This window comes from Delphinapterus leucas, chromosome X, assembly GCF_059928025.1.
Source record: "Delphinapterus leucas isolate spDelLeu-1000000601 "Yukka" chromosome X, BTC_Dleu_Yukka2, whole genome shotgun sequence".
Lineage (NCBI taxonomy): Eukaryota > Metazoa > Chordata > Mammalia > Artiodactyla > Monodontidae > Delphinapterus > Delphinapterus leucas.
Genome location: NC_143150.1, coordinates 40,608,520 through 40,620,426, shown reverse-complemented (window position 1 = coordinate 40,620,426; position 11,907 = coordinate 40,608,520).

Sequence of the window (11,907 nt, the reverse complement as noted above, 5' to 3'; positions counted from 1 at the left end):
ATATCCAAGGGCAGGGGAAAATGAGTGTTTCACCAAAGCAGAGAGAATGAACTGCCCTTTCTCCATCTTTTTGTTCTATCCAAGCCTTCAACAGATTGATAGATGCCCACCTACATTGGTGAGGCTGATCTTTACTCATTCTACTGATTCAAATGCTAATCTCTTCTGGAGACTCCCTCACAGACACACCCAGAAATATGTTATATCAGCTATCTGGGCATCCCTTAGCCCAATCAAGTTGACACATAAAATTAACCATCACACCAGTCAAAGCCAGCAGCTATTGCCAAACACTATCATCACTATTAAAAACAGTACTAACATTTTGTTTTCTAGCTTCTTCCCCTATATTTCCCCACTAACATTGCTTTCCAATCTCTTCTCTTAGAGTTACAAATTCCCTAATTATATATGCTGAGTCTATTGCAAGTTACAGTTTCACCAAATTTTTTTTTCACCGAATTTTTGCCACTGAAAAATCCTACCACAAAACCACTTAGCCAATGTCACAGTTCAGGTTTTTGTTGTGGTAATACTCGAAGTACCAGTCTTCTGTATTAATCAGGACATGTTAAACTAAGCTATGGTAACAGTCCTATAATCTCAGTAGCTTAACATAACAAAAGCATGCTTCTGACTCACACAAATTATGCTGTGGATTCAGATAACTCTCCAGAGTATCTTCCCTCTCTATGGTGACTGAGTAATCAGGCTTCTTCAAATTTGAGAAGCTCTAGCATCTCAACACAAGGCATCTTCAGTTACTGCAGCTAGGAAAGAGAGGTGGCAAGAGTTGCACATTAGCAATTAAGTGTTTTCACCTGGAAACAAAAGCTCTCACAGCCCCTTGGCCAGAACTAGTTAGGTAGCCCTTACCAATTACAAGAACACTAGGAAATATACCCTTTCAATGCACATAAAATGGAAGAAAACCATATATTTTTGAACTTTAGTAATGTATACCTCAGATACTACTGGAAGTAGCATAGCTTATAGGTAAAGAGCACACCTGGAGTCACACACCTTAAATTCAAGGCTTAGCTTTGCTATTTGCCACCTGACAAATGGCTTAAATCCTGAGCCTTAGTATGGATAGTAATACCTATCCAATTAAATATTTATTTATCTTAAATGATATTATGTTTGTACAATGCTTAGCACAGTTCCTGGCACACAGGAAGCATTCAATTAATTATTCTATATGCTGCATGGTACATAATGACACTGTGATCCACTAAGCTGTGATTATGACCAGTAAAATCTGCTGCAGATAATCTCAGGGACATCATAGCAGTACCACTTGTAACATATGGATTACTACAGTTCTCCGTCATTTACCAGTATTTGACAGATTGGGAAAATGTTGACACTGTTGTAGTCCCCACAGTAGATTAGAGTGAAGACCATGATGATAGTAATGTGTTGACAGGAAGAAAATTAATGTGACAAAGGTTATTTCATTTCGCTAAAACGTCATAAATTTTGTAGAACAGTGGTCATTTACTATAATCAGGAGCTACTTCAAAATTACAAGCTGAAATAGAAATTTAAAAAGGAAACACATAGCAAAAGCAAGTAAATGACCCTGAAGAGCCTCTCAAAAGAGCTGTTTGTAACATCCTTTTATCTGGCTTCTGCAAATGCTATATTACCATATCTCCTAAGTAATTTTATCCAACCTTTATCTGTCACCAATTAGGATATTTTAGTAAATAAAATTTCATAACTCATATTATTGGAATGATGTTTGGCCCTTCTAGAGAAAGAAGTGTATATTACAAATAGAAATTTTTCTGTGAAATGACTCTAAATTAAACATATGTTTTATGTTCATGGCACTAAATACTCAGAGTTTATGCAATACCTTATTTTTTCTACTTTTAGGTGATAAGTTTATTATAAGTATTAAGCTTCTGATAAATGAAAATAAAATATATTTTTCAACTGATATAGTCATATTAAATTAAAAGTTTTCAAATTTGTATATTTTTTCAATCTGTGATCAAATTTTCTTCCAGAATTATAAAATTAGCATGTGTTCACTGAAAACAATGAAATGAAATAATATAATGATATTATTAAAAATATATATAATTTCACCCCCACCCCCACCCCTTTCCTTCTTCACCTGCAAACCCCAAATAACCTTCTATGTATTATTCCACACTTTTCTCATATTCTGTGTGTATGTGTGTGTTTGTGTGTGTGTATTTCGCTTAATACATCATGAATATTTCTTCATCATTAATATAGATAAAACTTATCCTTCCTTTAAAAGCTGAAAAATGCTCTATTATGAATATACAACAATTTGTTCAAGCTTCTACCCATTGGTGGACATTTGATTAGTTTCTAGCATTTTGCCATTATAGGCAAGGCTTCAATAAGCATTCTTTGCTGATATACTATATCAGTAAATCACATGCATCTCACAGTGAGAGAGGGAGGGAGAGAATAAGAGAATTACATTTCTCTTGATACTGAATCTGAATCTGAAGTGAAAAATACCTGGAATAATATACACCAAAGCTATTTATAGAGAATATCTTAGAAAGGGCCCTAGGAGTAGGGTCACAGGGCAATTAAATCTTATTTTACAGATTTTTCCTACTATTTTCTAATATAAAACATATACTATCTTTGTAGTCAGAAAAGTAAATGAAATTTAAAATTTGAAGATATGCAGAAATTATTCCTTCTGTAACTTATTAACAAACTAATGATGTAGACAGTACAAGCATGGAAGGATGTTAAATATGCTGTGGAGTTTTAAAATTATTTTCAAATAGTTTATTAAAAATGTACCAATAGTGTATTAGGTACCTAGGGCTGCCATAACAAAACACCACAGACTAGGTGACTTAGAACAAGAGAAATTTATTCTCTCATAGTTATGGAGGCTAGACATTCAAAATCAAATTGCTGGTAGGTCCATGCTCTCTCTAAAGGCTCTGGGGGAGGAATTCTTCCTTGCTTTTTCTAGCTTCTGGTGGTTACTGGCAATTCTTGGCATTCCTTGGCTTGTAAATGCATCACTCCAATCTATGCCTCTGTTCACATGGCATTCTCTCCCCTCTGTGTCTGTGTCTTCCCATGTTATCCTCCTCTCTTTCTCTCTGTCTCTGCATCTCTTCTCTTCTCTTCTTATAGGGACACTGGTCATATTGGATTAGGGCCTGTCCTAGTCTGGTTTGATCTCATCTTTCCAGACAAGGTAAGAACCTTACAACACTTCAACTCCATTTACACCCTCCTACCTTATGTGCTGTTATCACGTATTTTAATTGCACATATATTTTAAACTCCAAAAGATATTATTGCTGTTGTTTTGAATAGCCAATATTCATGTAGATTTACCCATATTAACTCTTTTTAGTGTTCTTCATTCCTTCTTGAATTACCTTGTTTCCATTTGGGATCATTTTCCTTTTGCCTAAATAACTCGCTTTAGTATTTCTTTTAGTGCATGTCTGATGGTTATAAATTCTCTCAATTTTTGTTTCTCTTAAACCATTTTGGTTCACCTTCATTTTGAAAGAATTTTTGCCTGGTTGGAACTTTTTTTTTCAACACTTTAAATATGTCAGACCATTGTCTTCATTATTTCCTTGGAAAATTTCAGTTGTCAAGGTAATTGATGTTCCTGCAAGATAATGTGTCTTTGTTTTCTAGTTTCTTTAAACTTCTTCTTTGTTTCCACTATCCATCAGTTTTGCTTTGATGCACCTATGTCTGGTTTTCTTTCTCACTGTATTTTCTATCATTGTCATAAAAAGTTACTACAAACTTAATGACTTAAAACAACACAAATTCATTATCTTTTAGTTTCATAAGTCAGAAGTCCAGTATATGTCTTATTGGCCAATATCAAAGTGTCAGCAGGGATGAGATCTGTTCTGGAAGCTCTAAGGGAAAATCCATTTTTTTGCTCATTCAAGTTGTTGACAGAATTCAATTCCCTGTGCTTGCAGGACTGAGGTCCCAGTTTTCTTGCTGGCTGTAAGCTGAGGGCCATTTCCAGCTTCTAGAAGCCACCTGCATTACTTGACTCATGACCTCCTTCCTCCATCTTTAAAGCCAGCAATAGTTCAAGTCTTCATGCCACATCTTTCACTAACCAAAATTGCTGCTTTCCTCGTCCACCTTTAAAGGCCCACCTGGATCCAGGAAAACAACTTAAATTCTATCTGCAACCTTAATTCCCTTCTACCATGTAACGTAACATATTCATAGTTCTGAGGATTAGGATGTGGACATCTTTGGGGGTTCAGTATTCTGCCTGAAACAGTCATTATACTGCTTCAGATTCATATCGCATCTAGAACGTACAGCTTGAGACCATTCTTCAGTTTGTGAAAAATCCTCAACAACTATTTCTTAAATACTGCTTTTGCCCTCTTTTTCTTTTCTTCTCAGATTCCAATTACATACACGTTAGACCTTTTCACCCTGTTATCTGTGTCTCATTTTTTTTCTGTATTCTCCGATGTTTTTCTCTCTGAGCTTTAGTTTGGATGTTGTCTACTGTCCTATTATCCCATCCACTAATCTCTAATTGTTGCTTTTTGTTTGTCCTTTAAGCCACACATTCTATGAATTGAAAAATTCTTTGAGGAGAGAAAAGTAGCAGCAAATGGAAGACTCATCTCAATGTTTTCCATACACTACAATGTGTCCTCTCATGTCCTGGCTGCCTTGGCTCTCTCTAATGTCTCCAAACAGCTTTGTAAAACTTTTGTCAAGCACTTATAGTTATTGTTAGCAGTAGAATTAGTTCGATACCAGCTGCTCCATTGTAGCTGAAAATAAAAGCCTGATGCATGATTTCCAAGTTATAATTTTTATATTTAAAAATATGTCACTGTGTTAGAGACACCTTCCTATAGTACAGAGAAGAAAAGAGATATCTCCTGGCCTTGTCATGGTGTTGAGAGTTTAGATCAGTCCCATAGTATGGGAGGATGAAATGCATAAAAGATACATGAGCAGTCTGGCCATATTCCAGTGAAGCTCAGTATCCTTGAGACTGGCACCTTCCCTACAGTTCAGTTAGTATGAACTTCTTCCTCCTGTTCCTCTGGCGTAACTAGCATCCAACTTGGAGGTTAGACAAAATGGCAGCCAACGAATAACCGATTATGATGCTTCAAAAAATTTTTTGGCAGTTTTGTAAGTAATTTTAATGGGCATTTTCTTGACTACTAAAGAAGTTAGGATACTTTTCTTATGATTCTTTCTTTCTTTTTTTTTTGGCTGCGCCATGCGGCATGTGGGATCTTTGGTTCCCCAACCAGGGATCGAATCTGTGCCCCCTGCAGTGGAAGTGTTGGAGTCTTAACCACTGGACCGCCAGGGAAGTCCCTCATTTATTTCTTAACACATCTTCTAGCTTGTGTTATATACTGCACATTAAATTATGAAACATCTTTTTACTGACCATTTGCTCTTTAAGAATTATTATCTGTACTATGTAAATAGTATAAACTTTCTAACAGGCTACATCCCAGACCTTCTAGGTAAACTATGTTTTAAATCTCATAACAACCATGTGAGGTAGGTGTTCCACTCCATTTTTATTTTTATTTATTTTTTTTGGCCGTACTGCACAGCCTGTGAGATCTTAGCTCCCTGACCAGGGATTGAACCCAGGCCCTTGGCAGTGAGAGTGAGGAGTTGTAACCACTGGACCACCAGGGAATTCCCTCCACCCCATTTTTAAAAGGAGGAATCAGGTTTAGAGAGTTTAGGTAACTTGGTCAAGATCAAACAACTAGTAAATAGGAGAATGAGTATTCAAATTTGTATTAGTCTAATTAAAAGCTAGCTTTCCATTTCTAGTAGTTAAACTAGGAGCAAACTATAGATAAAGAACATACATATATTGTTGCTGATGCCTGTCTTCTGAGATCTGGTAGGGAAGAAGGTGAAAGATCCTCAACCAAAGAAAAATTATGAGTTATAATTTCTCATCATTCTCCAGAATATAGGCTACTTTGAAAAAGGATAAGGGTACATGAAATAATTTCAACAGCCTAGGGATACCACCAAAGAAACTGGGTCCTCCAGAAAACTGTGTCTAGTCAGAGAGGGAACAGCATGACCTTAACCATGTGTCAGATGTTACAACAGCACCAGCACAGACTAGTGATATGAATTTTTTCCAAGCTGTTTAAGAGAGAAATCCATTAAGGCTTCTATCTTATGAAGCCAGCCAAGTCCTGGTTTTTATGAAAATTAGCAAAACATTCAAGGTCCAGGCTATCCAAGCACATGGAGGACCACCAGATATTCAGGATCTGAACAACTTAACTACATCAAAAATGACCAGACAGGGCTTCCCTGGTGGCGTAGTGGTTGGGAGTCTGCCTGCCAATGCAGGGGACACGGGTTCATGCCCTGGTCTGGGAGGATCCCACATGCCGCGGAGCAGCTGGGCCCGTGAGCCATGGCCGCTGAGCCTGCGCATCCGGAGCCTGTGCTCTGTGGCGGGAGAGGCCACAGCGGTGAGAGGCCCACGTACCGCAAAAAAAAAAAAAAAAAAGAAAAAAAAAAGAATAAAAGACCAGACATTCAAAGGCTGGTTTGTTAAGGCATAGTAATCCACCTTATAAATCGTATAGCTAGAAGCCAACTTACACTTTAATTTCAAAAATAAGAGCAGCACCTAAATTCAGAATGCTACATCATAATGAAATTGCCTCAGCCAGCATTATGTCTAAGTCCTACACATTTCATATATTTTAGGGAACAACCTAGTGATTAAAGGGGAAAAAATCTCATTACAATACCACATTTGTTTAATGGGGTCCTTACCAAAGACCAGGGCTCATTTCCAAGTCACATTAATTTTCAAACCCATATTTTTTAGAGACTGGAAAAAAAGAGTGGCTAAACAAGATAGAAAGATTATTTTACTCTTAAATTAAAAAGCCTGGATATAAGCAAGTGAGGGCTGGTATGCTGGCATCATGAGGTTATCAGGGTATTCCATTGTGTGATTACACCACAATTTATTTATTCATTCTCCTATTATAAATATTTGGGCTGTTTCCAGTTAGGAGTTACTATGAATAATGCTACTGAACATTCTTTTACATATGTACTAGAGCAGCTATTAAAGTTTCTCTAGGCCAGTGGTTCTCACCTGGGAAGTGCTGATGGTCACAGTGATTGGGGAGTACAACTGGCATTCAGAGGGTTAGGGCCAGATGTTAAACATCCTATACTGTTTGGTACTACCCAGTACAAGTAAAAATCATTCCCCCACGAAATGTTAATACCATCTTCTCCTTTGACAAACACTAGTCTTGGGTATATACAAAGGAGAATTTATGGATCATATGGTATGCACATGTTCAACTTTACAAGTAGTTGAACAAATTTTCACTCCCACCAGTGGTTTATTGCTTGACATCCTTTACAACACTTGGCATTCGTAGGCTTTTTAATTTTTGCCAGTCAAGTGGGTATATAATGATTCCTTCTTTAATTGCTTTTGTCCTCTTGAAGTTCCCAAGGAAGGGTCCCTAAATGCTGCTGCTGAAGCTATCCTTACTGCAGATGAAGTGGAGCACATTTTCTATGAGTCCCAGGATCAGTAGAACATCACTCAAGAGAAGCTATCAGAGATGATAATGATGCCTTAAATGAACAGGTTCAATATTCTAAGATGAAAATGGCAAAGAATAAGATGAGGAAAATGAATAAGGAGGAGGATAAGGAAAAGCAGATTCTTCAAAGGGCACATTCAAGAAAATTAAGATACAATCCACATCTTCAAAGAAAATGTTTGTAAATCATATATCTGATAAGGGACTTGTATCTAGAACATACAAAATACATAAAGACCTCAGGACTCAATAATCAAGAGACAACTCAATTTAAAAATAGGCAAAGGAAAAAGAAAAAAAATTTAAATAAGTATATAAAAAATAAAAATAGGCAAAGGATCTGAATTGACATTCCTCCAAAGAAGATATAAAAATGGCCAATAAGCACAATGAAAAGAAGCTAAAAATCATTAGTCATTACAGAAATACAAATCAATACCACAATGAGATATCACTTCACATCCACTAAGATAAACTAAGGTAAACAAAGACGGACAATAGCAAATGTTGGCAAAGTTGTGGAAAAATTGAAACTCTTGTACGTTGCTGGTGGGAATATAAAATAACACAACACTTTGGAATACAGTTTGACAGTTCCTCAAGAAGTTAAACATAGAATTGCCATATGAGCCAGCAATTTCAGTCCTAGGTATCTATACCAGAGGTTTGAAAACATATGTCCACACAAAATCTCATACACTAATATCATAGCAGCCTATTCATAGTAGCAAAAGGTGAACACAACCCAAATGTCCATCAGTTGATGAACTGATGCACATAATGTGGTATATCCATAAAATGAAATATTATTCAGCAAACAAAAAAATAAATGAAGCATGCTACAACATGGATGAAACTTGAAACCATTATGCTAAATGAAAGTACTCAGACACAATGTATGTTTCCATTCATATGAAATGTCTAGAATAGGCAAATCCATAGTGACAGAAAGTAGATAACTGGTTCCTGGTGGCTGGGGCAGGGAGCTGGAATTGGGGGTAGCTGCTAATATGTATAGAGTTCCTTTATGGCATGATAGAATGTTCTAAAATTAGATTGTGGCCACAGACATACAACTCTTTGAGTATACGTAAGCAATCAAATTCTCCAGTTTCAATGAATGAATTGTGTGTTTTGTGAGTTATATTGCAATAAAGCTGTTATTTTAATAATAAACTAACACAAACATCTTTAGATAAATAGCCTACTGAGAACCAACTTTCTGACCAGCTCTATTTCATGTAAGGCAACCCAGCATAAACACTGGTGTTTGGATTTCCAAAATGTCATCAAATTGTAGCCACACATTTCAACAAACAGAAATTCTTGAGAGGAGGAATGTAAACATTGAAGCATGCTAGATACATGATGCTAGCATGACCAATGAAGACAAATGGGAATAAATTAATCTGTAGAATACTGAGAGTTTACAGTCAGTCCCCCTTCATCTAATAATCAGAGAAACAGAGACCTAATAAATTGAAAATGATCAAATCAGGGACTTCCCTTGTGGCTCAGTGGTTAAGACTCTGCGCTCCCAATGCAGGGGGCCAGGGTTTGATCGCTGGTCAGGGAACTAGATCCCACATGCATGCCGCAACTAAGAGTTCACATGCCGCAACTAAGGAGCCCACCTGCCGCAACTAAGGAGCCTTCGAGCCGCAACTAACAGCTGGCGCAACCAAATAAATAAATATTTTTAAAAAAGAAAATGATCAAATCCATATTCTAAAATCCAACTCTCTTACAGATATATAATATTGAGACTCAGAAGAAAAGTTAACACGCTGAGATATTCATGGAAAATAGTAGGATTTGAATGAACAAAAGAGAAGGGAGGACAGCAGCAATCATTTATCGTGCATCTAATATGTGCTCAGGATAAGCAAAGGAATGCAGACAAATAGGAACATTTGTTTGAGATACTGAGGGGCAAAAGGAGTCTGGAACCATTGTTATGGTGAGCCTGTGTTAGAGACTTCTGTTTAAGTACATTCAACAAGTAAATCAAAACAGATTTGCCATCTGATAGAAAGGTAACATAGGAACATCCTTGATTCCAATGAGGTAGGGAGTATTATAAGCTGTGCAGATACATCCTTGTATATAGAGGCAACTTAGTTAATAAAATCATCAAAAGCAGCATTAAAAGGGAAAGATGTTGGAAAAGGGCAGCATTATGCTGAAGGCTGTAGTGCTCTGGTTGCCAGGCAGCCACTCTGAGGCCCTCTTTTTTTACCGTGGTGATGTTTGGAGAGCTTACCTAAATACTCTTTGAGATAGCATCTGAACTCTCCACATCCTTTTAGCACCAACTAGTCATGACACTTGTTTTTCCTCCTCCCCCACATCTCTACTCATACTGTTATAATCTTATGAATTTGATGAACCTACAAGTGTACCTCCAATGCCCAATGCACTTGGCCAGAGAATGATGCTGATTTGTCTACCCAAGGCAAATAAATGAAAGAACAGTTAAATGAATGAGAAGATCAACCAAGATTATTCAAATAAAAATAACCAAAACAAGATTATTCAATAAAAAACTGATATATCAGGGGGATAATCCAGGATCTGTGCAACCTTATGTCGTGGAAAGGACATTGGCTTAATAAGCAGGAGTCTTGGCTAATAGTTCTGATGCTCTGTCACTTACCACTGTGTGATCTTGGTCACAAGAGTCCCGTTTTCTGGGCCTCAGTTCCTTCACTGTAGTAAAAGAGGGTTGAATTATAGCAGTCGTGTTTTAAAATTTTCTGGTCACAATCTATAGTAAGAAAAACTTTTACATCATGATGCAGTATCACATATACATGCCAACAAATCTAAAATAAAAATTTTATGAAGCAATCTTTACAATTACTATGTATGTGTGAGGTACTCTGACATTTTGTGTTCTAAACTTTTTCATATTTTTAGTTGCTGGTTGTAACCCAATAAATTGACTTCATGACATCATTAATGCCTCACCACCCACAGTATGAAGAACACTGAACTAGTTAGTGGGTATATAATGGCTCCTGTAGTTCTAGAATTCTATGATCTTATGTTATGCCTGTATCTTCTTTTTAGAATAATAATAACAATTGCTAGCATTTACTGAACTCTTAGTATGTGCCAAACACAGTTTTAAGCACTTTATCTATATGAACTAACTTAATTTTTCAACTACTGTGAATACTTTCATTAGTCCAATTTTAAAGATGAGGAAAATCGATGTGGCAGATAATCTGCACCAAATTTAATGGACTACCAAAATAAATTTCATGTTGTATTTGAAGTGTTTTGAATAGCTCAGAACATCACCGTTTCATGAAATAAAAGTAGTGTAGCACCTGCTTTTACTATTTTAAGCTTTGGAGGGCACTAAAACAAATTGTCCAGATCTCAGGGGAGAGAAAAAATCAATAACCTAAATGATACCTATTATTGGCTCTAAAAGTTATTTCTCTTATTCTATTATTGTGTAATTAATCCCAAAACAGGTGCTTATAATGCCTTCAGAGAACATTCATACATAGGTGTGATAACTATTCAAGTAGACACCTTAATTCTCAGGGAGATGCACTATCAGCAGATTGTCAGTAGAACAATACAAAAGACTTCAACTGTGTTCTCATAGTTAGTGTATATCTTTATTGTGTGTGGTATTGTAAAAACAAACATGGGTGCTATTTCTTCCCAATTTCAGTAATTATTCAACTACTGAGCACCATTGCCAATATTCATCTTTTATGAATTAGATAGACTCAGAATATGATGATACAATACTATTATGTATAAATTCCACTGAGTATATAGTTTTGGGGGTGCTGATGGAATGGATTTGAAAGATTTAAAACCAGTTCTTCTTGGATAAACAATAGAGATGGCTGATATTTAATGGCTCCTGCAGTAAATCCAATAAAACCCCATAATTTCATTTATTCATTCAACAATTACTATTGAGCACATGTTATCTGCTGGAATACTGATTTTTGCACTGGAGATGCAGCAGCGAACATAACAAAGTACCTACACTCGGGGAGCTTACTTATTTTGTGTTTTGTAAGTTTGGATTTTTGTTTATTACATTTGTTTACAGAGAGGCACACATATATATTCCCTTTGGTGGAGAGGTAGTGGGAATTACATGTTTCATTTATTTAAAATATTTGAATGCATTTTACTTATAGCAATAGTGAAAGAACTATAGGAAACAATAAAGAAAAAATCAATTTCTACTCTCAAAAGGCTTATAGTCTAGCTAAACTAGTGGCTCCTAACAAGGGGTGATTTTGCCCCCCAGGGGACATTT